Source organism: Vidua chalybeata, chromosome 5 (genome assembly GCF_026979565.1).
Source record: "Vidua chalybeata isolate OUT-0048 chromosome 5, bVidCha1 merged haplotype, whole genome shotgun sequence".
Classification (NCBI taxonomy): Eukaryota; Metazoa; Chordata; class Aves; order Passeriformes; family Viduidae; genus Vidua; species Vidua chalybeata.
In genome coordinates, this window is record NC_071534.1 from 64,913,331 (window position 1) to 64,926,061 (window position 12,731).

The 12,731-nt window shown below is 42.7% G+C and overlaps 1 protein-coding gene across 3 annotated transcripts in view; it reads left to right on the forward strand.

The window, feature by feature from the left end:
• The window catches only part of GRM3 (glutamate metabotropic receptor 3), a 102,410-nt gene that overhangs the window by 23,023 nt on the left and 66,656 nt on the right, over positions 1-12,731 (forward strand). The window lies entirely within an intron of this gene.

The window sequence follows — 12,731 nt, forward strand, 5'->3', positions numbered from 1 at the left end:
CACAGAATGTTCTCAAAGATGATGTATAGGCTGTTGAGCATCCTGATGAGTGTGTAGCTCAGCTTCCATCACCTCACATCTGGCAGAGAGTTTCTAGTGCAACTAGTGAAATCCATGAGCTGCCTCTGTGTTATTAAGCCAATAGAAATGTTCTTAACTCCTTTTTGGAATACCAGAAGCTGCAAATAGTTCTGCTAATCTTAGGCTGGCCATAGTGACCTGAGGTAATTTTTTAAAAATGGCTTTGGGAAGGAGGAAGCTCCCAAGTGTAGCTGTTGGAAGAGCTGGACATCCTGCCTACATAAGACCAGATGAATTAATCTCCTCCAGTTCAGGGAGACCCAGTGTCCCTGCTTTTTAAGCATTTTTTTCTGGGTTGGGATGAACCTGTCTCCCTTGAGGTCTCTGCCTCTCTGCACTGATGGGAGAGGGAGATCTGTTGACACACATGGCTAGGCTCCAGGCCTTTGAATTATTAAAATTAAATAGGATTAATTTCACCCATTTTGCTTATTTTTTTCACCTATGTTAACAATATACTGGAATTACTGAATTCACCTAACCTTTTTTTCTTCTCACTAGAAGTTTGGAGGCATTATTTTTTTTATCACTTTAAAATTTCAGATTTTTAGCAAAAACTACAACGTATATTACCAGTGGAACTATTTTTATATAGTAGGGGCTTTACCACATGCTTCAGTTGTTTTTATATCCGTTATTGCTGTGCCATTTTAATGCAATTTTCTGCAGACTCCTGTGTTATTAACCTGCATTCATCATTTATATCCCTCTCCTGAGGCTTGTTGTAAGACTCTATAGAAAAAGATAAACAAATTACAGATACAGGAATTAATTGTTGCCTGACTGGAGCACCCCTCCCAAGGAACTTTAGGAACACTGGTTGGAAGGAAGCAGCCCATAGGCCACATTGATGGGAATGGTAGGAAGAAGGTTGAATACAACTGGACAAAACCATATACAGGGAAACACAGAGATTATGGCAGATATGAGAAAATGGAAGGCAGTGAAAGTGAACAAAATTACTGCAGGCCTCCAAGGAATGAGGTTCTGCAAATCAGACATTAAACACTCCTCCCATCCAGATTTGCTCCCCATTGCACACACAGCCTTTTCTACAGCTGTGCAATCTCTGATGAGCTCTGCCTCTTCTTTCTGTTTAGGTCTCTGCTCACTGAGGTTCAGGCATAGAAATCCCTGCTCCCTCATAAGGGAGAGGAGACAGAGTGGCTCGACTCTTCCTGCAGATCCTGGGTGTCCCCTGGTCCCAGTCCCATCTCCAACCCAGGACAGCTGCCCCAGGCTTGGCAGCACAGCCCTGGAGGAGGGCAGGGGGAGAGTGGGGAAAAGGAAGAAGGCTGAGAAAGAAGACATTGTTAAAAGAACAGTAGAGAGAAGAAGGGACATGAGGGTGAAGTGAGTTCAGAGGAATGTGAGGGCACATCAAAGAGATTGTGTCTTTTAAAGAAGCATATGGTGCCTTGAACCTCAGGGGAGATGTGTTGTGCTACAGTGGGTAATGACAAAGAGTAACAGACTGTCCCTTTCACTGCAAACCACATGGCTGAAACAGATAAAACACATCAGAGGAGAGATGAGTGACTGGCCCAGTGTCCAACAGGAGCTGTGCACTGGAGCCACTGGGAGCACCCAGGCAAAGTCCAGCCAGGTGTGCCAGCAGTGAGGGACTGCTGCCCTCGGAGCACGGGCAAAACCCGGGGGACAGGAAACTGATGAGGCAGAGGGTATGAAAAGGGCAAGGGAAGGGTGCAAAGTTTGGCTCCAGTAAGGTTTGCTACCCTGACCTCAAGTGTACACAGAGTCCATGAGAGAGTGAGAGCATGACTGAGTTCTTTGCTTGAGCAAAAATAGCGGCTGTGAAAGAAACGGGAAAGAGGCAGGCAGATACAAAAGAGAAGAAAGCTGGGGAAGAAAGGAAAAGAACATGAAAACACTATCCACAAAACCAAGGCAGACATGCCAACCATATTAATTTCCAGTACAAATGCCCTTCCTCCACTGCAGCTCAGTGAGGGATCTGACCACAGTTAAGTTTACGTTGTGAGTTTTCAATAATAGTAATAATGACAACAAAAAAGCCAATGCTCAGAATTAAAAGTCAAAGGCTCAGCTTAATTCTGAAAGAAGAACAGAAGGAACAGCTTTGCATGGAGGTGAATGTGTTTTTCTCTGTCTACAGAAGAGTTTTGTGGGTGGTTTTAAAAAGTTTCAGTGGTGGAGCTGATAGTTCTAAGGAACAATCTCTTCTGTTATATTCTACAGTTATTTTTTAGCCACAGCTGTCAATCATGCTGCTTTTCAAAGAAGGGAAATGTCAGTATCTCTGCTCTGTAGAGACAACACAGAGATGAGAAACAGCTTGGCCAGTATCAGTCAGTACAGTATCTGTAAGGCAGCCAGTACCAGTAAGAACCCCACCAACAGGGTCCCAGCCTGGCTCACACCTCCTCTGTGTCCCCTCTGTGAGTGCTGGGGGGGGTTAGTGTTGATCTGCTGAAAAGCTCCTGCACCTCATTCAAAACCACAGGGTAGATTCCCATTTGCCTTGACTGCTGTCTGGCCAAAGGGGAGTGGTCATTTCCATGCCACATCCCAGATTGTGGGGATCTCTACTGGAAATATATACTGGAATTACTGAATGCAGGGGTGGGAGTCAGTTTTTTTGGCTTCATTGCAGTCATTCAGTGTATGACTGGGAGGAAGCAATTAATGCTTTGGGCAGTGATATCTAAGGTCTGAAATGGACACTTCTGTTTAATTTTTGTGCTGTAGAAAGAAAATAAATCTACACATAACAGCAGCAGCAATAACTGGAAATTAGAGAGATGTTTTCCCCACTTGTGGAAACATGACCTGGTCAGATGCTCTTGTACATTCTCCTGCAGCATCTGGTGCTGGCCCCTCTCTGACACAAGATGCTGGGCTAGATTGGACTTGGGTGCAGTCCCATCTGAAAATATCTGTGTTCCTAAACAAGTTGTGAAGTTTTCTCACATTCTGTTCCTCAATCTGTATAGAAAAGCCCAAATAAAGCATAATCTTCTCCTCTGAGAAATCTCACATTACATACTTTCTTATACTCTGAAGCAAAATTCCTTTCAATACTCTCTTCAAAGCACTTGTACTCCTGACAGGGGTTTTGTAGTGTGCTTATCAAGGCTCTGTTTTCCCAGTGGAGTGCCACAGCTCATTACTACAGTCACAGTCTTTGCAGAGCAGGTCTTAAACCCTTTGCCATCCCCAAAACTGGCTGGTCTGTTCATTCTTGAAATGACCACCAAAACAACAGGGTGTGTAGAGATGCTCTGTTTGCTTTGCAGTTTTTAGTGTGAGATCATTTAGCACCTTTCATATTTCAAATTTGCAGTTTGTTAAACCAGAAAAAAAGAATTAGGAGATGAAAACACAGCTTTGGATTCTGAATTCCATCATGTCATGGAAAAATATTTATTTTTGTGCTAGAAGTGGAGGACAGATGAAGAACAGGTATTTGTTTAAAAACACAAGATACCAAACTGTGCCTGAATGAAAATGTTCATTTTCATTATCTCTTAAATTCAAATCAGTGTTCTTTTAATATAGTTTTTACTGTTAAAAAAGGGATTGTGATTTCTATTGCATGCACCTTGCTTCACAGGAGAAAAATGTCTATGTTCCTTGATGGATGCCATTTCAAAAAAGCTATGTGATGAATGTGGAAAATGCCCTGTCCTGGGACATTGGCAGACAGAGTCCAGTATCTGAAACACAACATCTACAGAGGTAATAGTAAGAGATGTGGCTGGTTTTCTTTGAGGGCCAGACATAGAGGTTATGCTCAGTATAAGAAACTGGTAGATAATGGATCCAACCTTGCAGACAGTGATGAGCAGCCTGAGATTTCAGACAATTCTGTGGGAGTGATGAGGGAAAATTCAAATCCACATGACAATAGTTTTAGGAAGAAAAAAACCCCCAAAGCTTTAAGAGGACCCTTAAGTTGTGGATTTCCAGAAGCTGGGAAATTTATTAGAAAAAAAAAATTGCTAAATGTTTGTATTTTGTGCCATTCCATGCCATTTAAGGAATTCTGAAACATACAAAGGAAGATGACAAAGTAAAACAACCAAACCTCTAAATCCAAGTAATGAGACAAAACAGAGAAACCAATCAGCCTTTGAAATGAAGATTCATCATCTTCATTTCATCCAATTTACACCCACTGTAGAACTGACCCCTGTAGGAAAAGAAAGACCAGTCAGTTATTGCCCAGTCATGTTGGGTATTACAATCCCTCCCCACAGACCACTAGTGGCCCATACATTGATTTTGCAATCAGGCCAAAAGCAACATCCTTAACACCACACTGGATTATTGCCCTGACTCTGACTCAGGGAACATTTCCTCTAGCTCTTGTGTTTTCCTTGGAGACCTTTCCATCTAAACATTGACCAAGCTCAACCTGCTTTAGCTTTTGAAATATGACAAGATAATAAATCAGAGCCACAAGCAAGCAGGGCAGCTGTGCTATTGCAGTTAGAGGGAAGGCTGCCATACAGTGCCAGGACAGCTTCCCATTTCACACTGCCAGCAGCACTGTGTGTGTCCAAACCATACCCTAAGGCCAACAGGACTCCTCCTGTGATCCCACACTCCAGGGGGTGGTGGGGAAGGGATACAGGTAGCCAGGCCATGGTTTCAGTGATTTTCAAAATTAACCTTGATGCCACAGACTTCTCAAACACGCCATAGGACTCTGTAGCTACCACTCTTCACAGGTAAGCCCTTGTGTCAGGTTAGAAACCTGTCTGCTGCCCTGGGATGCTCCAGGCTGGAGGGAGGAGAGCAGTAAATCCTGGTGTTCAACACCACTGCACCACTGGTAAACCTCTGAGCAGTGGACAAGCCCCGAGATGTAGATGTTGGATGTTAGGGAGGAATTCTTTACTTGAAGGTGGTGAGGCCCTGGCACAGGTTGCCCAGAGAATCTGTGGACACCCCATCCCTGGAAGTGTTCAAGGCAAGGTTGGATGGGGCTCTGAGAAACCTAGTCTAGTGAAAGGTACCCTTGTAAAAGGCAGGGCATGGGAACCAGATTAATTTTAAAGCCCATTTCTACCAAAGTCTTTCTGTGATTCTATGAAACTGTCCCCATGTTCAAAGATGCTGCAGCAGGTCCCTCTTCGGCCCACCACAGCAGCCTCTCCCACATAAACCCTGTGCTCCTTCCGACACTCCTCATTCCATTACAGTGCTTTTGAGGAAAAAGGAATTGGACATTTGGTGCCCAGCACTGGAGGAGCCATTGGGAGACTTCCAGATGAGTTTAGGGAAATTTTACCCAACACATCAGTATCAGACAGTGGAGCTCTGCTCCACAGCTACTTCACTGCCAGACTCCTCATGGCAAGTCTGGCAGACCCCAGCTTCCTGCTGGAAAGAGGAATCCTCCTCCAGGCACTTGCAGCCAGCTTACAGCTGCTGCAGCAGTTTTGAGGGAAATTTGTCCCTCTACTGCCAGCACCAATTTGTGCACATTTGCAGGTGTGTCAAATTTGCTTCAGATGACCTCTGGAAGGCAAAAGCATTGCCTTGAAAGTGTGTCAGTGATACCACTTAGCACATTTTCTACTTCAAAGTGTTCTACCAACATTAATGAAGTGAGCTAAAAACAAGAGCTGAAAACACCCTAATAACATGATAATACTGCCCTGGAACAAGTATATGAGCAAGAAGGCAACAAAGCCATTATAAAATGAGGACATTATTATTTTTTTCTTTAATGAGCTTGCTTTACCCAATCTAATTTAGAAGTAGCTCATCTGTTTAGCTGAAACCCTCCAGTCATTTTTTTTGAGAGCACTGTGAGGTGGAATATAAATATATTACTAGGGTTGTAAAATTTCAGTTCTGTGACCTTGGTGGCCTGGGAGAATATAGTTTTCTATTTAAGAAGGTCTTAAATTACTTCACGTATCACTCCAGACTATTTTTAAGACATATGTAAATGTATGGTACAGAGTCCTTCAAAGAAACAGCCCCTGTTTTGAAGCTCTGAGACTGAGGGACTCAGCTGAGATTTGACCAGGAGCTGTACACAGTCACAGGTGTAGTTTTGTTCTGAAAGCATCATCAGGGCACATGTAGCTGTGAATAGATCAGAGAGGTTTAAACAAAGCAAGCAAAAATTGCCAAATCCAGACTTCTCATAAGTTAGTCTCCCATTGCTTTTAATAGGGTTAGGATTTTGCCTGCTGGACTGAATTCCCAGCTCTACACTGAATTCACTGTAGCAGAAATCCCTTAATCTCACTGTGCATCCTTCTCTCTGTGCTCTTTCCTATCTCCTTATCTGTGGATAAGAATGATACTAACATCTGCCTCTATGGGTATTATGAGAACTAATTAACTGAGCTTTCAGGAAAATTTCAGCAGCAAAGGCAAATTTCTCCTCTGGAGATAAAACACATACACACACACGTATAGATACAGATATTTCTGTGTGTTGATAGATACATAATCTGGCATATATAATATACCTATCACCTGCCAGACCTTTCCTAACGTCAAGGCTCCTCTTTTCTCCTGTGTCTTCCTTTTACAGTCCAACTATTTTTAAATGCTGTACTTTATTCAAAGTCAGTGTGGAGATGTCAGGCAGGTAGTTATTAAAAAAAAAAAAAAAAGGAAAGAAAGAAAAAAGAAAAGTCTTTGCCTTCTTCTTACTTAATAGCATTTTTCTTCTGCAACCATTGCTCCTGCTAGTAAGAAAAACTGCTTGGTTTTTAATGAAAAATCCTAACAGCAACAAATTGCAACCCTCCCTTTCAGCACAGGCGTGCCCTTTGAATTTAATTATGCCTCAGGCAATGCATTATAAAGAGCGTGTGATAAGTGACACCAAAAATCTTCCAACAAACACAGCACATATCCCCCACTGGGTAAAAATAGCCTGATCGCCTGTTTTGGTTCGAACTCACTCAGGGCCGGAGTGTGCCTGACTTCCCCCACTCAGGCTAGGGGTGTCACAGCTTGGTCCTGCTGATGCCGGGAGAGCCAAGCAGCCCTGGATCCCGGCTCCCGGAGAACGCCAGCCTCCAGCAAGGGACGTTCCTGGAGGGGTGATTCAGAGCACCAGCAGGAGCAGAGAGGAGCCGGGGACAGAGGAAGTGGAGGAGTTTGGGAGGTTTCCTTTCCTCCCAGAATAACTTCTCACAAGCTGTGTCAACTATCCACAGTTAAACAAATACATTAAATATCTATCAACATTTCCCATTCAGAGGGAGAGGCAGCACCAATTACGTTTGGGATCTGCCACTGTCAGCGAGAGGATACTGCCTGGGATTTTTCTGATTGTTTGCAGAAGAAAATTTCCTTTAAAAACAAACACCCGCAGCCCTGCCTGTAATGCAACACCAGGGTCAAACTCTGCCCTTTTGCATCCTTCTGGATGCTAACTTGGGATAATGCAATGCCCCTGTGTTACTTAGATCTTCTGGGATGGACAGTGACTCCCAAGAGACAGCAGACCATAGAATCATAGGACCACTGAGGCTGGAAAAGATCTCCAAGATCATCAAGTCCAACCTTTGACCGAATGCCACCATGCCCGCTAAACCAAATCACAAACTGCCATGTCTACCCAGTTTTTGGCCGTCTCTGGCAATGCTGGTGGTGCACAATGGTTGGGTCTACTTATTACTGGGATGCAAAGTATTCATTGCACAGGGAGACAAGTCACAGACACCTCCTGGCTACTGGTGGGCAAATATCAGGACAAGTTCTATTTAACCTCAAAAGCCATACAGATGTAAACATAAAATTAAGCAATTCCAATCCTGCCAGAGGGTTTTGTTATTTCAAAGTAGCTGCATTGGACATGGTCTCTGTTTTCCATTTCCTTTCCTGACAGTACAGGTGCCTTGGCTTGCTGATATTTTAAGAGAGGTGAGTTTTCAGTTTTGTACCAGATATAGCTGCTCTGGGTCTGGGTCTTGCTCATGTCAGGGAGCTGTTTCCCTTCTGTGGTACAGCTCTCTCCTGAGCTTCTGCAACAGCTTTCATTGAAGTCTTAAAGCTGAAAGACAGGCAGAGCTTTTAAAAAGAGGGGGTTGGGATTCACAATCAAATTCTTGCAGTTTAATGTGCTGCAGCAGCTGAGCCACACCAGCCAGCTGGGTTCACACCCGCAGCTCCAGTAAATGCAGGATTTAAACTACACAGTACCATGGCCTGAGTATGACTCCGGTCAGACATCCACAGCAAATCATTCACTTTCTTGAGCACAATAACACCATCATGTAACTGAGTTCTCCAGATATTTAAATGCTTGATTCTTCCTTTCACCACTAACTTGCCCTGCAACCATGGGTCTTACCACCTCCTTAGCTTTCAAGTGTAAAATGAATATGAGGAGTGCTTACACAAAAGGGTACTATAAGAACAAAAATGAGAATCTATGAGGTGCTGAGATATTCTGGATACCTGGCCTAGGGGTCATTTTAAACACCCCATTCTGCTAAGAGGAATCAGAGCAGCAGTGCTTTGCTTTTAGTCACCCCCAGTGCTCCTTGTTATTTATGCAGCTGTGGAGCTGAAAAATGACTTAGAGTCCTGCCTTTTTCCTGCAGTAAACAACAGGGCTGCATTGCTCTACAGGAGCCGAGGAGCTGCATCGCTTTGTTGCATGTTTTAATGTGAACCTGTGAGTCACAGTTCGTGTACCAAAATATTTCCAAGTACATCTCCTTTCAAAGACAAAATTTGAGGAGCTGCTGTCATGTGTCACACATAAACAATGTGAAGTATAACATCAAACACTTGGAAAGTGTGCAAGTACACCAAAAGGAAGGAGGGTGATTTACTGAGCTTCAGTTCAATGTAATTGCATGAGTTTTACACCTAGAGGACTCGGATTGCTGTAACTGTTACCTGTGAATAAAGCTTCCCTCTGGCAAGTGATAATTAATTCTTAGATTTTAGAAGTTTCTGAATTTCAGAGACCCCTGAGCACATTTGTATGAAGATTAGACATTGTTTCTTTTCTCCTTTTCTCTTTGAAGTCTTTTCTTCAAAGATTGCAGCTCACTGTTCAGACTGCATAAATCCTCTCTTGACAGAGCCGGCTTTTCTCTGCACTCGCAGAGCTTTGAGTCTGACTCTGCTCTCCCTTACTCTGCTCTGTGCCCCATCAAAGAACAGAGAGATTGTCAGCACCACATCGCTGCCAGTGGGGAGGAGAATCAAACCTTTTGCCAAGTACATCAAGTGAATTGCTCACCCCCTGTGGGGGAAATTTGCCACCTAAAAGTACAGTAATTGATATTGATGGTGTGTGTTGTTCACATTTCAATTTTTTAGAAACTTGTTTTCAGGATTGTGAGAAGCCAGGTTACAGTGATCAAAGGTCGAAGCCTTTATTTCCCTGTAAAACAACTTCCCTGGGGCTATGCCTGATGTGGGAAGAAATTTGTGCTTTTGGAAAGAGATTTATACAAGGCACATACCTAAACTAAAAAAGACCAAAGATGCTAAATTACAGGAGTGAGATTTTCTTCCTATTTTATTAACACCTACGAATTGTAAGCAACTGCTGAAGAAATGAGCTCATCCACATTTTTAGTTGGAGTAGTAAGTGCTGGGTCCATAGAAATGCAGCTGAGTTCTTAATGTTCACACCTTAGAAGTTCTTACTTCTCTCTTCTTAAGCTGTGCTCCTCTGACCTTGTCATGAAACAATATTTTGCAACTTCTTTTCTAATGAAAAAAAAAAAAAGGAGAAGTGTTTGCTTTTCTTTTCTATCCTGTTGAACTAATTTTGGGAGGGGAAGAGAAAATGGAAAAAAGAAAAAGGAAAGGGAAGGAAAAGGTATATGTTCATATTATCCAGGAATTCCCTTTTTTTACAGCTTGGGATAAATAACCTCCATTAGTGAGAAATTAGAAAACCAGTGTTCCACATTTATAATTCACAAAATGCTATAGCTGTGTGCATAACTGAATTTCAGGCTTGGTGTTAAGTAGTACAAATCTTTAAATACTCCTACTGCTGCCTCTGCTCTCAGCTGTCCTCCCTCAGTGACCACTGCCGACAATCTGTGTGTGAGGAAGTCACTGCTGAGGTGAATAAAAGTTTTACCATCCAGTCGAATTTTTGTACATTAAGTTTCTACTCAATGTGATCATGGTGATGACCCAAGACAAGCAATGGGATAAGAAGAAACAATGTTCTACAGTCAGGCCAAAATTGACACTTTTCCTTGTGGTAGCATCATGGTTTTAGCCAAATCACTGCAAGCCATGGCAGAAGCTTTCACGCTGAAAATACATGGCTGTGTGTTCAGTGATGGAAATTATATTTAATTAGCAAGTACCTTAAAAATACCCTAAACTCTCATAGGCATTAGAAAGTTTCAGAGTAGTGAAGTGTCTTGCCCAAGACATCTGGGCAGTGACAGAATAAGGAGTAGAGCCTGGAGCACACATACACCCCACCTTCAAACCACTCTTTATGTTACACTGCTTCCCAATTTAGCGTCCCAACTGGTCTAGTCATGCACAGCCTTCTTAAGCATTCTTGACTTTTCTCTCACATCATTTCACAGAAATTTCCTTCCATAGCCTGACAAAGGAAATATTTCTAACTCTTATTATGATTTTTTTTTTTTCCCTCTAAAATATTCGATGTACAGACCTGAAATGTTAGGTCACTTCTTGGAACTGGCCCTCTGAGCCCCATATGCCTCCTTTGCCTACCTTGAATATCCACAGCACAGCCCTGTGGTGGCCCAATGTGCCGGATACACAAGTGCAACTGCACCAGGAGAGCTCTCTCCAGGGGCACAAAGCAGATGACAAAGAGCCAGGGAAGGAGGTTCATAGCTGGATGTCTTTGCCCAAGGGAAAGCAGACCAAAGAATACAAAATGTCGGCAGAGGGCATGTTGCCCGTGATTGAGACCCCACTGGCTGGAAACCCAGAATTAACAACAGCAACAACAACAAGAAAATTAGTAAGGCTTGCCAGCTGGGGAGAGACATCTGGCTAGTGATCAGAGGGGCATGTGAGTCAATTAATCCATCTCCGAGCTGGATTAGCACATTGAAACATGCTTCCCTTCACTGCTGCAGAGGGACCTGTTGAATGAGCTGTAAAGATGAATGGAACTAAAGAAATTTCATTTAGATGAAGAAAAATGGCTCTGAAGTAGTGAGTGGGTGGTTTTTACATGCCTTATGTGCTGCAAGAATTAAGCACAATTCAGAGAATGTAGGGCATGAAACAGCCATTTGGATACAAAAACTCTTGTATTTCAGATCTCACTGATTTAAAATTTGTATCTAGATATCTGCCAATTTATTTCTCATGTTTATAGCATATCCAGGAGAAAAGATACTACAGCTTAGGAAAAATAACTTTTTCAGTCCATTCTTTCACAACTCTGGTAAATCAGTTTACTGTTGCCACAGAAGCTATTCCTGGGCTCTTTTGCTATTAAATGGAATGGCAGGACTGTTGCTCAAGGGTATCATGCTGCATTTAGAACTGGAGAGATTGAGACTCAGTCTCCACCCTCTCTGTCTTTGCAGATCAATGGGACATGGTCTTCTTAAATACTTTTCAGATCGTCAGAGATAGGACCTAAAGGGATGACTTTGGTCACTGAGTTCAGTTCTTGCTGTCATGAACCATCAGGTATATAATCCCTTCTTTGGAATTCTTCAGCTCCCTCCCTCTTAAATTTTGCTTTTTTGACTGTTATTCCTGCAGTCAGAAAGCTTTTCCAAAACTTCATTCCTCTACTGTTTAGAAACTTCTTTATAATTCTCATTGTCTGTTTATTCAGGACCAGGTTACAGTCATTTGTTCTAATTCCAGACACATCTTTTACTCTCCTCCCTTCTGAGTACTCAGACCCCTGAGGTGTCTATGGATAGCTGTCAAAAACTCCAGCTTTCCTTTCACTAAGCTAAACATATGAAGCCATATTTGTCCCCCCCTAAAACAGCCTCATCAGTCCCATGTGTTCTGTAGTATATTTATATATCTATATAATACGTATAAATATATTCTCTATACCTACTTCAATTATTATTTTCACAATAATACATGGATTATATACAAGTTTCCCCTGCGATGGCAGCAACACCACTTTGCACCTGCAGAAAATACCCTTTCTGTCTGTTCTCTGGAAGTTATGTTCACTAACTGGGGAGCTTTCAACTTTTGGAAAGTATGAAGAATTTCAGTTAGCACCTAGAAGTTTATACTTGAGACCTCATAGGAAGAGGCACATGAGTTTTCTCATCCAGGGGATGGTGCCCAGGGACAATCTTGATACAGCTATTAGCAAAGCAAATTGAGTGCTGGGATGCATCAGGGAAGATTTCTCTAGCAGAAGTGGTGAGGCCTTTTTGTATTACTAATGAACTAAACAGTGCCAGTGAAAAGACATTGACAATATAATCCTGATTGCCAATACTGAGAAAATGCTTGAATGATCCCTGGAGTTCTTTTGGGATGTGGCATTGTTCTGAATAATTCATTGACATGTGTGGGGACTTAGCACATAGTGGGGACCACTCACCAGATACGTTTACAACATGGGCCCCCTTTTTCAGAGGCTGGCAGAGGGGAGCTGGATGAGTGCCCACTACTGTGGGCTAATGATCCCATTGTCTCGGGATGGTCCCACAGAGGTTTAATTTATGAGA